Source organism: Anguilla anguilla, chromosome 12, assembly GCF_013347855.1.
Source record: "Anguilla anguilla isolate fAngAng1 chromosome 12, fAngAng1.pri, whole genome shotgun sequence".
Taxonomy (NCBI): Eukaryota; Metazoa; Chordata; class Actinopteri; order Anguilliformes; family Anguillidae; genus Anguilla; species Anguilla anguilla.
In genome coordinates, this window is record NC_049212.1 from 41,735,471 (window position 1) to 41,749,051 (window position 13,581).

General features: G+C 48.2%; 1 protein-coding gene across 1 annotated transcript in view; it reads left to right on the top strand.

The window, feature by feature from the left end:
• Positions 1-7,252: 7,252 nt before the first annotated feature.
• LOC118209189 (E3 ubiquitin-protein ligase TRIM50-like) overlaps positions 7,253-13,581 on the top strand; it is a 39,546-nt gene continuing 33,217 nt past the window's right edge. Inside the window, exon 1 of the mRNA XM_035384348.1 lies at positions 7,253-7,503. The gene's annotated coding sequence lies outside the window, so the exon portion shown is untranslated. The remainder of the gene's footprint in view (positions 7,504-13,581) is intronic.

Genomic DNA, 13,581 nt, shown 5'->3' on the forward strand with positions numbered 1-13,581 from the left:
GTGTTGTAAATGCTTTCTTTCTTTGTGAAAGGTCTCTGCCGCCTCTGTTGTTTTATATGGACTCAAAACTGGCAGGGATTGGTCACTGGTGGGGACGCCCATGTTACCGAATTCTAAATAAAGAATATACATTTAAATTTTACACCTCTTGAGGTTTTCTAAGCTGTAACGATCTTTAAATCACTGCCGATAATTACCTTTATATTGTACAGGGAGGGGCGGGATGGGGGCTATTGGAGTCGTGGTCTTGGGTATTGGAGGTCTGCTTTTTGTTATTTGTTTTTTTGTCTTTGTAATAAAACATCCTGTATATGTACGATGCTTTTGTGTTGCATTTTCCCTCTCTCGTGAACAGGCTTGTTTCCCCTGTATTTGTGAGAAGTCGATCGATGCGAGTCTGCCGTCGCTGCCCCACTGCACAGCTGTCGGGTCGCCTGTGGGATGTCCCTAACGCAGAGCTGGGGGCGTCTGCTCTTCCCTCTCCATGCCCCAAAAGTGGCTTCTTTGAGCCCCCCGGAGCTCCCGGGGTGTCCCAGAGTGTGTAAAAGCTGCCCCCCCCCCCCCCGCCTTAATTACACTCGCTTGTTTTTCTTGGGGCCTCTCGGGTGACTGGTGCCTGATGGGTAATCTGAGCCATCGTGTGGTGCTGTCCTGATAAACCCTCCCCCCCCCCCCCAAAAAAAACCGCCCCTTTCTGGGGGTAGTCGCTGGTACCACCACCCTTTCATCCTGCAGGAGCGTCTGTGCAGGAGAGGCGTACAGCCCTGTCATTAATACTGCACTGAAACATGCATCCCTCTGTCTGCAGGCGCATTAATACTGCACTGAAACATGCATCCCTCTGTCTGCAGGCGCATTAATACTGCACTGAAACATGCGTCCATCTGTCTGCAGGCGCATTAAAACTGCACTGAAACATGCGTCCATCTGTCTGCAGGCGCATTAATACTGCACTGAAACATGCGTCCATCTGTCTGCAGGCGCATTAATACTGCACTGAAACATGCGTCCATCTGTCTGCAGGCGCATTAATACTGCACTGAAACATGCGTCCATCTGTCTGCAGGCGCATTAATACTGCACTGAAACATGCATCCCTCTGTCTGCAGGCGCATTAAAACTGCACTGAAACATGCGTCCATCTGTCTGCAGGCGCATTAATACTGCACTGAAACATGCGTCCCTCTGTCTGCATGCGCATTAATACTGCACTGAAACATGCGTTCCTCTGTCTGCAGGCGCATTAATACTGCACTGAAACATGCGTCCCTCTGTCTGCATGCGCATTAATACTGCACTGAAACATGCGTCCATCTGTCTGCAGGCGCATTAATACTGCACTGAAACATACGTCCCTCTGTCTGCAGGCGCATTAATACTGCACTGAAACATGCGTCCCTCTGTCTGCAGGCGCATTAATACTGCACTGAAACATGCGTCCCTCTGTCTGCACGCGCATTAATACTGCACTGAAACATGCATCCCTCTGTCTGCAGGCGCATTAATACTGCACTGAAACATGCGTCCCTCTGTCTGCAGGCGCATTAATACTGCACTGAAACATGCGTCCATCTGTCTGCAGGCGCATTAATACTGCACTGAAACATGCGTCCCTCTGTCTGCAGGCGCATTAATACTGCACTGAAACATGTGTCCCTCTGTCTGCAGGCGCATTAATACTGCACTGAAACATGCGTCCATCTGTCTGCAGGCGCATTAATACAGAATTAAAACATGCGTCCCTCTGTTCTGCCAAGAGCTCATGTCAGCTTGGCTCTATATCACGAGCAGTTCTGCTGTGATGGCCGTGATCAGCCTGTTGAATTGGTTCATTCGAATGTCGCGCTCGTCCTGGTGACCGAAGGGATTAAATCGGCATACGCTTTATTTTGTCATGAGCTTTTTTATTTTTCTGAAGCAGAAGCATAGACCTGGATTTGCTGCGTAGCTTTCATCCGTGGTCTACAGAGCAGGGGTTTGTTTTCCTTCGCGTTCCGCAGCACCTTTTAAGCCCGACACCGGAGGCCTGTCTGGGCTCGGCTCTTACCCCCCCCCCCCGTCTCCCCCGTCCCGTATCTGCTGTCTGAGTGGGTGCGCTCGCGGGGGCTGTCCCGGTCGGCGGATTCGGGAGGTGTCTGCATTCTGAGCATTCCCCGCCTTATCACCGCGGGCCGTCCCGGGCCGAAAGGGGGCGCGCCGAAAGGGGGCGAGCCGGCTGCGCTCTGTCTCCGAGCGGCTGTCCCGATAACGCAGAGACGCTGCCCAACATCCTTTAACGGGCCCAAAGGAAACAGCGAGAGACCTTATTAAAGCACCACTTCTGCTACTGCAAGTAGAGCGAGTGAAAATGGGAAGATGGGAAGGGGTGGGGGGGCGGATACCGCTGGACAGCCAGCGTCTGCGCTTTAAGCTTCAGAAACCGCTTCGGTCTTTAAATAAAGACACTGAGGTTACCTGTTCAGCTTCTCCTTCAGCACATTTCCCCGGTAATCCAAGTCCCTTCTTGATGTTTGCGGCCTGAGAGCTCTTGTGGTTTCCAGACTGACTAATTCGCTGTATGACAACATTTTTTTCCTTTTTTTTTTTTTCAACGTTATCTGTATTGTTTTTTTTTGTTTTTGTTTTTTTTTGCATTTTACATGTAATGAAAATCGAGCTATCGTTCCCTCAACCTCGAGTTCGAGTTCGGCGAGTTCATTCCAGTATTGCGACTGTAAATTTTATTTTATTTTAAATCCCGCTGACCGCTTCGGCTGCGCAACACTGGCAGCTCTCCTGCGCATAGGCTGCACATCTGCACTTCGGCCTGCAGGGGGCATGCACTGGGCCACACCAACGACATACAGGAGTTAAAATAAAAAATAAACAGATAAATAACGTCAGCCCGTGTTACGCAGTTCAGTGTGGCATTTTAGGAAGCAGAATTACTGAGGTAGCAACATAACTGCGCCAAGTAAAACCCGGAACAGCTCTTTTTACTTCAGTCCATGTTCCAGATTTGGGAGGTTTCCTGCATTTTACTTAGAGCAGTTATGCAGCTAACTCGGTAACCCTGCTCTGTGATACAGGCCCCAGGTCAGTGCTCCAGCTCCTGCCCTCACGCCTCAGAGACAGACCCCAGTCTTTGGCTGTGTGTCCGGGCCCCTCCCTCCCCCTGTAGGGGACTAACTGGGGTGTCGGCCATTTGCTAGGGCTTGTCTGACACCCTGGTTAGCCCCATTTATAGCGCCTTTATCGCCGCCCTGGAGGGCTCCCTAATCCCTGCTGTGTAAAACACTTGTGCTTCCGTCTGTGCAGCCTGACCCTAAGTGGGTCTAATCCTATTTTTAAAAACATGCTCACACACATATACACGTACACACAGCCAGACATGCACGCACACACACACACTCTCTCTCTCTCTCTCACATACACACACACACTTTTTCTCTCTCTCTCCCATACATGCATACACACACAATCTCTGTCTCACACACACACCCCCACTGAATACCCAAGGCTTGGGGTTCCAAACATGTCTGTTACTGTGAGTGTGAGATAGGGAGAGTGTGAGCGTGTGTGTGTGTGTGTGTGTGTGTGTGTGCGTGCGTGCGTGTGCATATCTCCGTGCGTGTGTGTGTGTGTTTGCCTCATATCTCCAGGCTGCAGCCCCCCTCTCCCTCACTGCTCTTCCCTGGTGCTGCTGCTCTAACGGGCTGGTCCGAGTCCTGAGTCCCCCAAACCCCCCCCCCCCCCCCCCCCCCCCCCCCCCCAGCCCGGGGAAGAATCAGAGCTGCCCCAGGGGCTCCTTAATTATCCATCTTATACAGGGTCCTGTCAGATACGCTCCTCACAGGACCTCCTGATCCCGTGCACCCAGAAACCCCAAATACGGGGCGCACTGAGTAACGGATGATAACAGGTGTGTGTGTGTGTGCGTGCGGGATCTCATTTTAAGATGACGTTTGTCATGTGCCACAGATGTGTAAATAAGTCCCGTTTACATTTTGTTTAACTGATGATCAAGTGTCATGAGGTTGTGAATTTTCCTGTCAAATATTTATAATTCTGCGGGACACCCAATACTGCATGGTGCATTCCGGTAATGAAAACCCGAGTTTTAAAAATGACAGAGTATCACTGTGCATTAGTGGGGTTTTGTTCACGTTGGTGTTAAACTGCCAACCTGAGGTGCTGAGGCAGGAGCTGTGGCGAAACCAGGAATTGTTTTGGAGAGCGAGGGTGTTGGCGGTGGTCAGGGGGTTGAAATTCCAAACTGAACTGATTGCTTTGGGAAAGGATTACATTTTTGAGGGGGGGGGAGACAAAACTGTCAGCGCTCCCCCTTTTGGGGTGGGGGGTGGAGGTACTGATCAGCTATTTACTCTTTCCCTCCACCTGTCCTCCTCTGCTGTTACAAAACCCTCTACATGCCTGGTCATAATCCAGCCCACTGATGATGTCACTGATGATGTCATCGGCAAACAAGTAACAAGTGTGCAGTGCAACTTGCGGGGCATGAATACCTCGTATACACGTCACATGATCGACATGATCTGTGTCAATATGTGTCATTATAGGCAATATATAATAGCAGGAATGTGTATCAAATAAATGACATAGATGACATCAAAAAAAATATTTTCCTCAAAGCGACTGAAAGTAATTGGATTGGATTGGATTTCCATATATATATAATGATATGAAGGTCACAGACTGCAGTGAGATTGCATGATGCTCTTTATTCAGCAGTGTCAAAGAGGTCTGGCTGTGAACCAGGCGTTAGACTGACAAAGGAAACAGAAAAAAACACTGAAACGACTGCTGTGGCTGCTCAAGAAACCCTGAAAAAAGAGTCTTAATTATTTAAACGCAATAAAAAAACCGCAGTAAACCTATCGTGAGGTGGTGTTTGGAGAACTGGTCAGTAAAATTCTACAAACCTTTCGGACGAGACATTTAAGAGGCAACGATATTTACTGCAAAACTGTAAATCAGACACGTGAGTCTGTGAGGAGTCTGTTAATCTCAGCACTGTGGCCTTCAGATGCGCTGCTTCACGTCCTCACCGTCCCGTACGTTAAACAGGCTTCTGCTCCTGTGAAGGGTGGATCTGCAGGTCACACCCTGCGCCTGTGTGAATTTCATACACACACACACACGCTTGAGCTGAAGGAGTTTTACCCGGGGCCACTGGTGTTCTATCTGTCCTGTGTGCCGTTTCAGTCCAGTTCAGCTTTATTCCGGTAGTTGTGCTTCTTACAGACAGGCTGTCACAAAGCGAGCTGCAGGCAAACGGGACAGCAGGAGTTTGGAGCGGCACTTTGACGTGAGCTGATTTGAAGGAGGGGGGCCGGGGAGGAGAATTGCAGGGTCTGGACAGGCCCAAGGATAAGGGTTTGGTTAGCGGGAGACAGTGGAGACGCAGAGAGGAAGATAACGGGATTAGATGGCGCTATATCAGGGGAGGAAATGACAGCAGATTAGCCCCTTATCCAGCGTCAGAACCCACACTAAGACCTGGAGCTAACAGACCCATCAACATGGCGCTAACCTGGCTCTTAACTCTACTGCAGAGTTTATTTGAGTTCTATTTTTATATTTCTTTGGGTTTTAACTGTTTTTTGTTTTTGTTTTTTTACAATCTTGTTCATGTGTTTATGTATTGTGTTACTGCTATTCCCAGATCATATCAATTGTATTTCATGTATAGCCTACTTCTTGTTGTCCTATTTAATTGCGAGTGTGATTTTATATCAACGTGACCAAGAAGCATAGCATTCTGAGTGGAGCAGGACTAGGTGTGCATGGAGACCCCTGAGCAGAACAAAATGGCTGAGTGAAAAACTAATGCCATTACCCTTTGTCCTGTTTAAGACCATAGACAAGGCACTAGGGAGAGAATTTAAACAGCTATAAAGGTGTTTGAAACAGGGATGGATTGTTCTTGCTGTGTAAGCATACTGCTTTTATATTTCCTGGCTATTTCTGGCATAATGCAATTGAGTGAAGGGGCACCAGTTTGTCCAGGGTGAGCTGAGAGTCATTACATGCATCTAAAAATTTCAAACGCATTTTTCACCAAGGTCTGCAGATTATGCTATATATTTCTCTACTTGATTACAGAGTTATGTACAGACATCATTACAAACAGACTGAAAGACATTACATTGCACTACAGGTATTCAGCAGACGCTCTTATCCAGTGCGAATTACACAACTTTCAACATAGCATTTACACTGCATCCATTTATACAGCTGGATATATACTGAAGCAATGCAGGTTAGGTACCTTGCTCAAGGGTACAACGGCAGTGTCCTACCCAGGAATCTAACTTGTGACCTTTTTAGGTTACAAGACCAGTTCCTTGCAGACAGACAGACAGTCAGGGGTTCATTAAGGCAGTGACATCACCAGGTGACGTTACACACTTTGTATCTGACTCTGGTCTGACCACAGCTCTGGTATACTGCTCTGTGCTCAGTGCACGTGTGGGGGTGGACATATTTTGGCTGCGCTTGGTTCTCAGTCCGTCCCACACAGCGCGAGTCTGGCCATGGTGGCCTCGAACAAGCGGGACACGGTCGCATAATCACGACCACAGCTCGGTCAGACTGAATGGCCCGTTGCCGTAACGCGGGTGAGATCCAACCGCAGCCGCTCTAGCACGAACTGTACGTTTTGTGCTGAGCGAAAGGCCAGGGTTCCCCAGCTACGGGCGCGAATCGCCGCTTTTATCGCTTCTCCGGGGATGACGTCATGTTCTGTACTGGAAGTTCACGTGCCAACTGACTTCTCCCAGCTGGAGCTGGAGCAGCTTCAACAACAGTTCTGAGTAACGAAACATCCACAAAATGTAGCGCATGTTGTGCGGGCAACTTTATCCTGAGTCGCTTAAACGCGATACATTTTTACGCATGCTGTCCATTTATATAACCGCATTATTGCAGGAGCAATTCAAACTTAAGGCGCAATATTTTTTAAGTTCGCATCCACAGTGAAATAATGTGTAAGACAATTATGTAGAAACTGCATTTCAGGCATGTTTTCACTGACCGGACGTTAGCTCCGTCAAACTCAGATTTATTTAGATAAAATATCGGAAGTGATGTAGCACACGCGAATCTCTCACTGGCATGGGTGTCCAGTCTTATCCGAAAAGGGCCGGTGTGGGTGCAGGTTTTAATTTTAGCCCAGCACTACGACACTTGAGTAAACTAATTAACTAATTCTGGTGTTCAGTCGAGACCTTGATAAGTAGAATCAGGTGTATTAGTGCTGGGCTATAACGAAAGCCTGCACCCACACTGACCCTTTTGGGATAAGATTAGACACCTTTGGCCCTGCCCGAGAGTGATTTCGCTAGCTTAAGTTAGTTAGGCAACAACTAGGAAGATGGACCATTTAATGGAGACGAAGGAGAATATTAAATGAATTACGCACAGGAACGACCACAGTTTGCTAGGCGTCCAAGGGGGACCAGGAACAGGCGAGAAGGAACATGTCGTGTGTTACAGAGCTTGGTGAGTGACCGCGTTTTGGCCTGTGCTTTCGGCTATTGGCACGAATGGTAACTAGCTAGCTGCTAGCAACAATTAGCTGCCTCATATTAGCACAAGAGGTGAAGCTACCTTTACAGGGCATTTTACATTGTATTTGATGTTTTATTATAGACATCTTGCATTTAGAACTAGCTAGCTAGCTTGTATGGTTTTGACCATCATCATCGTCGTAGGCTATCCGGCCAATCAGTAGGCTACTGCTTGTTGCAAATCCGACAGAATGTGACGACCCTTACAACAAACAATATTTTGTAGTATGTAGTAAGATACTAGTCTGCTACCTAGCTAATTGGCTATCCAGTTGTGACTATTAATAACCGTAACACTGATTTTGAATGCGTTACGATTTGTAGCCTAGTCTAAATTGTAGCTTACACATACACCAGCAAACGACGGTACATCACGAACTCAGATTTTTTTTAAAAATTGGATTTTGAAGGGGCGTGGCTTAAGTTTCCTTCTGCCCTTGACATTGGCCTTTTACCCCAGCCCCAATGAGCACTATAGAAACATATTGAAGGGAAATGCATGGATTTTTAGAGACAATCAATTCTGTTTTCTATGAATATTTCTAGGTTAGGTTTGGGGGACTCTATGATGGACTTGATGTGTTCATGGCTATGAGTAACTGTTACATAATGAGTCTTGTACCTTATCGGACCTGTGTTTTGTAGTTGCTTCAATGACCTTTGGTATGCCCTTATTGTATGCCGCTTTGGATAAAAGCATCTGCCAAATAAATGTAATGTAATGATGGACTGTTGGGACACCTGAAATAGATATGCAATGCCTAGAGTTCCAGGCTGCCTGTATTCTAATGCTGATTGTAACTCTGAAACTGAGGTGTCTATAAGGAAACAAACAGTATACACAGTGTGACCCTTCCCCAAAGCCCCCCCTCCCCCGCCCACACACACACACACACACACACACACACACACACTCAGTTCCAGCCCAGCTGTTTCCACTAGGGAAGCACAGGTCCGGAGCTTAATCCCTCTTGGAAAGAGAAATGTGGAAGAGCCTGTGTTTTCAGTGTGTTTTTGTTTGTGTGTGTGTGTGTGTGCGTGGGAAGTGGGGGGGGGGGGGGGGGCGTTATGGGAAATCGCTCTTCTCCTCTGGTTTGACCTTCAACCCAAATTCCGGAACAGTCTCTAGGTTCACCCTCAGGCCCTGACCATCTAACCACAAAGAGCTCAGTGCCCCACCAGTCCACCTGCTCCCATGTCAGGTTTGGTGTTTTGCTGAGAGAGAAAAAACACTTAATTCCACTCTCTCTGGCTGTTTGACTACATTTCCCATGATCCCTCATCCAAGCATAGTTTTTATTATTAGTCCTCGGGCACCTGGTTTACAGGAGATGCTGTCAAGCATAATAATAAGTTGTGTGACTAAAAACCTTCCCGGTGTCGACTAACTAATAATACTACTAATTCCAGTGATGTCTCGGGCATATTTCTTCTACAGTGCAGCCAATCCTAAAATATATTATTTACTCGCTATGTGATGATTCACAGAAAGTCTAGCCAGCTTGTCTGTCATGATATTTATAGAGTCGTTTGCCTATATTCAATAGTCAGCTTTGTGAATATTGATTGTGGAAAGCTAGCTTGTCGTGGTCTTTCTGATGAAATCAGTGTGACTGTTTAGGTTGTCTTCGCTAGTTGGCCAGTGATGATATTTGAAACTATTTTAATGTATGCTATGCCTGATGCCCTATTAATTGTGGCTTCAATGATTGTGCTTGGAATTTAGTTGTTTGTGGAATTTATTTTGTGTAATAGTGCTTCAAGGTCTTTATGCTCACAGAAGAGATTCTAGAAACTCCATCAGTTAAGTTTCTGACAGGCAGTGTTTTATGATGTCATGTGGCTGATGTTCTGAAATAGGCCTGTTTCACCTCCTCTGGCCAATCAAAGGCATTTTTTCAGGCTGCTGGCTGAGGTTACCGGGTTTGCCCCTGCGTGTGAATTTAACACTCTCCACCGGCCAAATACTGGCAATATTTTGATTGTGGCTGCTAAGAGTTTCTGCACTAGCAGCCACTTTGGCAGGTAAACAGTCAGGTAGTGTTTTATTGTAACAGGTAATGTGGCTGGCAAAATGTTGAAAGTGTTTGTTTCATGTCCTTGACTGCCACGAGCACAGAATTAGTACAGTGTGACTCTGACGTGCCTGCAGACAGCGATTGGGGGGGGGGGGGGGGGGGGGGGGTTTGGACTGGGCACAGCGACAGGTCTCCTGCTCTATTCTTTGTTATGTGTGATTCATGTCTCCCTGTGTTTCTAAATGCGTTAAGGCGGGAAAAAAACACTGTCTGTCCCACACCCACCACACGGGCCTGAGGACACATCGGTCATATCTGCCCGTTGTGACATCGTCTAGTTAAGAAGGGGGCTGTCCCACTATGTTCCCTGGGCTATCTTTTGTTTTTTGGAGTGAAATCCCATTGGTCGTTGAGACCATGTTGCACTTTTCCGATTGGGTGAAGGCCCAGGAGCACACATTTGATTGGTTCCTGCTGTGCTGAACTTCAACTTGTGTCAGTGCGATCAAAGTTTCTATGCCATGTCCAGCTCCTTGAATTAAGGTTATCGTTGTAAACCTGAAACTAGAATATTTTCTTCAAAAATGAAATGAAACAAAAACCAGCATTATTTTAGTATTGTCTTAGTATATTTGCAGAGGATTGTGGCAGAAGTCCTCTCTGCCTGTCAACGGCAGGAGGTTTCAGATGGTAACGCGGGTTTCCATGGTTACAGAACGGTACAGTGTGTGCACTGCCACAGCACTGTACTACTGTTCCCATGACTGTATTTGCAGGGGATGTTCGGGGGTGCAGCGTTATCTAATGTTAAGAGCAGGGAGTGGAGTATCTGGTGCGGCCGTGATATCTATGGTGGAACTGAGTAATACTGATTCACGATGAGGAAGGAAAGTTTGCGCTCGAGTTATAACGGGACAATTTAAAAAACATCAGCTGCTTTGAAAATGCAAAAAAAAAAAAAAACGCTAGTCCTGCGTTTCCACGGAAACTCAGCTGTTTTCACTGCACTGGGAACGGCGCCATGGAAACCACATCCCTCTGGCCTCCGTCTGACACGGTGCGGAGTTACCGCCGGGTCATGTGACTTTGGGATCATCACCTGGTGAAATCGGTACGTTGCGGTGGCGTAAGTGCTCCCGCCAAAACCAGGTGTGTCTGAGAGGCGGCTGTCTGAGGGGGTGGTACCCCAAATCCCCGACACCCCTCCAGCACCTCGGCTTTCCTCTGAAAACCCACATGGTTTCCAGTGTTCCGGATCAGCCGTTTTTAAAGCTTTGTTTGCATGAGGAGCTGTGGCCAGTTCTCTTACAGACCGACCCCCCCCCCCAGACCCCCCCCATCTCACCACCACTCCTCCGCTGTCCTCTCTTTCAGCCCCTCAGAGCATGGTGCGCGTACCCGTTTCCGAATGTTTTAGGAACTTTTGCTTCTGTCCTAACAAAATAGCGTGTATCAGCCGAGGCCAGTTCCACTTCCAATTTCAACACGGCCTCCTCAGGAAGCGCGCTGGGATTCCAGTCTCAGTCTGAAACACGCCCGTAATGTTCTGCGAGGATTTGGCAGTCTGTTAATCAACAGAGATGTGTTGGAGGACTCAAACCCCGATTTTTAAGGCTGCCTTTGCTAATCTCTGTTTTGAATTGGAAGGAGCCGGGATGGACAGACTGGGGGGTCTGATTGAAAGAAGGGAGGGGGGACTCTAAATGAAAGGAGGTCCAGCTTCTGTCAGACGGCTGACATTTAAGGGCAAAGAAAGGAGGGACAGTAAGCACCTGATCTCATTTCTCTCCTTGCCATAACTGCTGAAGGAGTGCGGAGGGGGGATTATTGAGCGAGGGAGGGAGGGATGGAGGGATGAATGAAAACGAGTGCACAGCAAAGAGAATTAATGAATGAAAACATGAAAGTGTGCAACAACAAAATAACCCCCCCCGCCCCACACACACACACACACACACGCCCCCTCCCACACCAGAACTTCGCAAGACAACAAAGTGATTCACAAAAAAAAGAAAGAGAAAAAGAGAGAGGAAAAAAGCGGAGGGAACTGCAGCTGTGAGCTCCTATTCCCGCCAAAGCAAAGGCTGATTTTCTGGGAGGGGGGGGGCACCTGTAACAGAGCCCCCCTCAGCCTGTGTGTTATAATGGGACACATTCGGGGTGGTGGTGGGTGGGTTGGGGGGGGTGACGGCTCTATAAAGAGGTATTTGAGTGACAGGCGGTACATCGGAGGCTGGTAATGCGTTGCAGATGGGAGGGTAAGACTATCCCCCAAACCCCCCCCCCCAGATTTGGGTGGGGGAGCAGAAGGCTGGCAGGCACTCTGGCGTGACTCTGAGACCTGGACAGAGTGTCCCATCTCTGAGCCCCGGTCAGGGTGCAGGGTGTCCCGGACAGAGTGTCCCATCTCTGAGCCCAGGACAGGGTGCAGGGTGTCCCATCTCTGAGCCCAGGACAGGGTGCAGGGTGTCCTGGACAGGGTGTCCCATCTCTGAGCCCAGGACAGGGTGCAGGGTGTCCTGGACAGGGTGTCCCATCTCTGAGCCCAGGACAGGGTGCAGGGTGTCCCATCTCTGAGCCCCGGTCAGGGTGCAGGGTGTCCCGGACAGAGTGTCCCATCTCTGAGCCCAGGACAGGGTGCAGGGTGTCCCATCTCTGAGCCCAGGACAGGGTGCAGGGTGTCCTGGACAGGGTGTCCCATCTCTGAGCCCAGGACAGGGTGCAGGGTGTCCTGGACAGGGTGTCCCATCTCTGAACCCAGGACAGGGTGCAGGGTGTCCCATCTCTGAGCCCAGGACAGGGGGCACAGTGTCCAAGCCGGGCTCCCTGTGGCCGGTGCCTGGTGTGTGTTGTTTAAAGGACAGCACAGTCGGCTCTCTCTGTGCATACAGTAGCCTCTGTATGTTCTGCTTTATCCAGACTGTGGGGGGATTGGGTCGCATATCTTGTCGATGTTCTCTGTTTCTCCTGCCCTGCTGTCCACACAGACTAACTAGCACCCCCCCCCCCCCCCCCAATTCTGTCGCTCACCTGTAGATCCTCTGAACACTTTTACAAGGAAACCCAAAAACGTACATCATATCAAACGTATCATGTGAAAGAAGAATTCAGTTTTATTTTTAAATTTACGTTATTTTTCTCCGCATTGCCAGTATTCAGTTGTTCTGCAGTCTGCAGTATAGAGTTTTGTATGATTTAGTATAAATATTTGAGCCGAATCTGGACCGTGTGGATTCCAGGGTCTTCACTACAACTACGGAGGATGAGGATGAGTTTATGCCCCATTATTACAGCACAATGCAGTCTTCCAGCACGGGTCATGACCTCTGACCCTCAGGTCATGAACACTTAGCACGACATTTAAGCTGTTTCTTTCAGCATCTGTGATGCCCCTGGACATCAAGGACACGGCCATTCATTTGGAATGAACGTTGCATAACAAATTCAAATTACAATGTGTATTACGATAAAAATAAATTAATTTAGAATATATGCATTCAGAAATATCAGATTCAGAATGTAAATATGCTCAGTGGGGCTCTATCATGCAGAAAAAACTGTAGGAGAGCAGCTTTTGTGACTTTAACAGATATGGGAAAATGATTTTTTCCCCCCTTTCACAGATCACTGAACTTCCCAAACCTTTTCTGAAGAAAACATATTAGAAGTTTAATTGTTATGTTAGGCCTGTACCCTGGCAACATTTAACTTTATGCCTTTTTACTGGGCATTTATGGTGTGTCTTCCTCTGATTGGACAGCACTTGGGGGGTGGGGGGGGGTGGTTGTGATGTCCTAGATGGGGTGACCTTAAGGGGGGGGGGCTGCTCTTCCAGATGGCTAGGAATAAAATTTAAAAAACGCAAAACGAAACGCCAACTGCAGCACCCGTGCGACCTCTCTGGGATCTGGGTGCTCGGTCATCCCATGCCCCCCCTCGATAAAACAAACCTACAGCCCCCCCCCCCACCACCACCTCAATAAAACAAACCT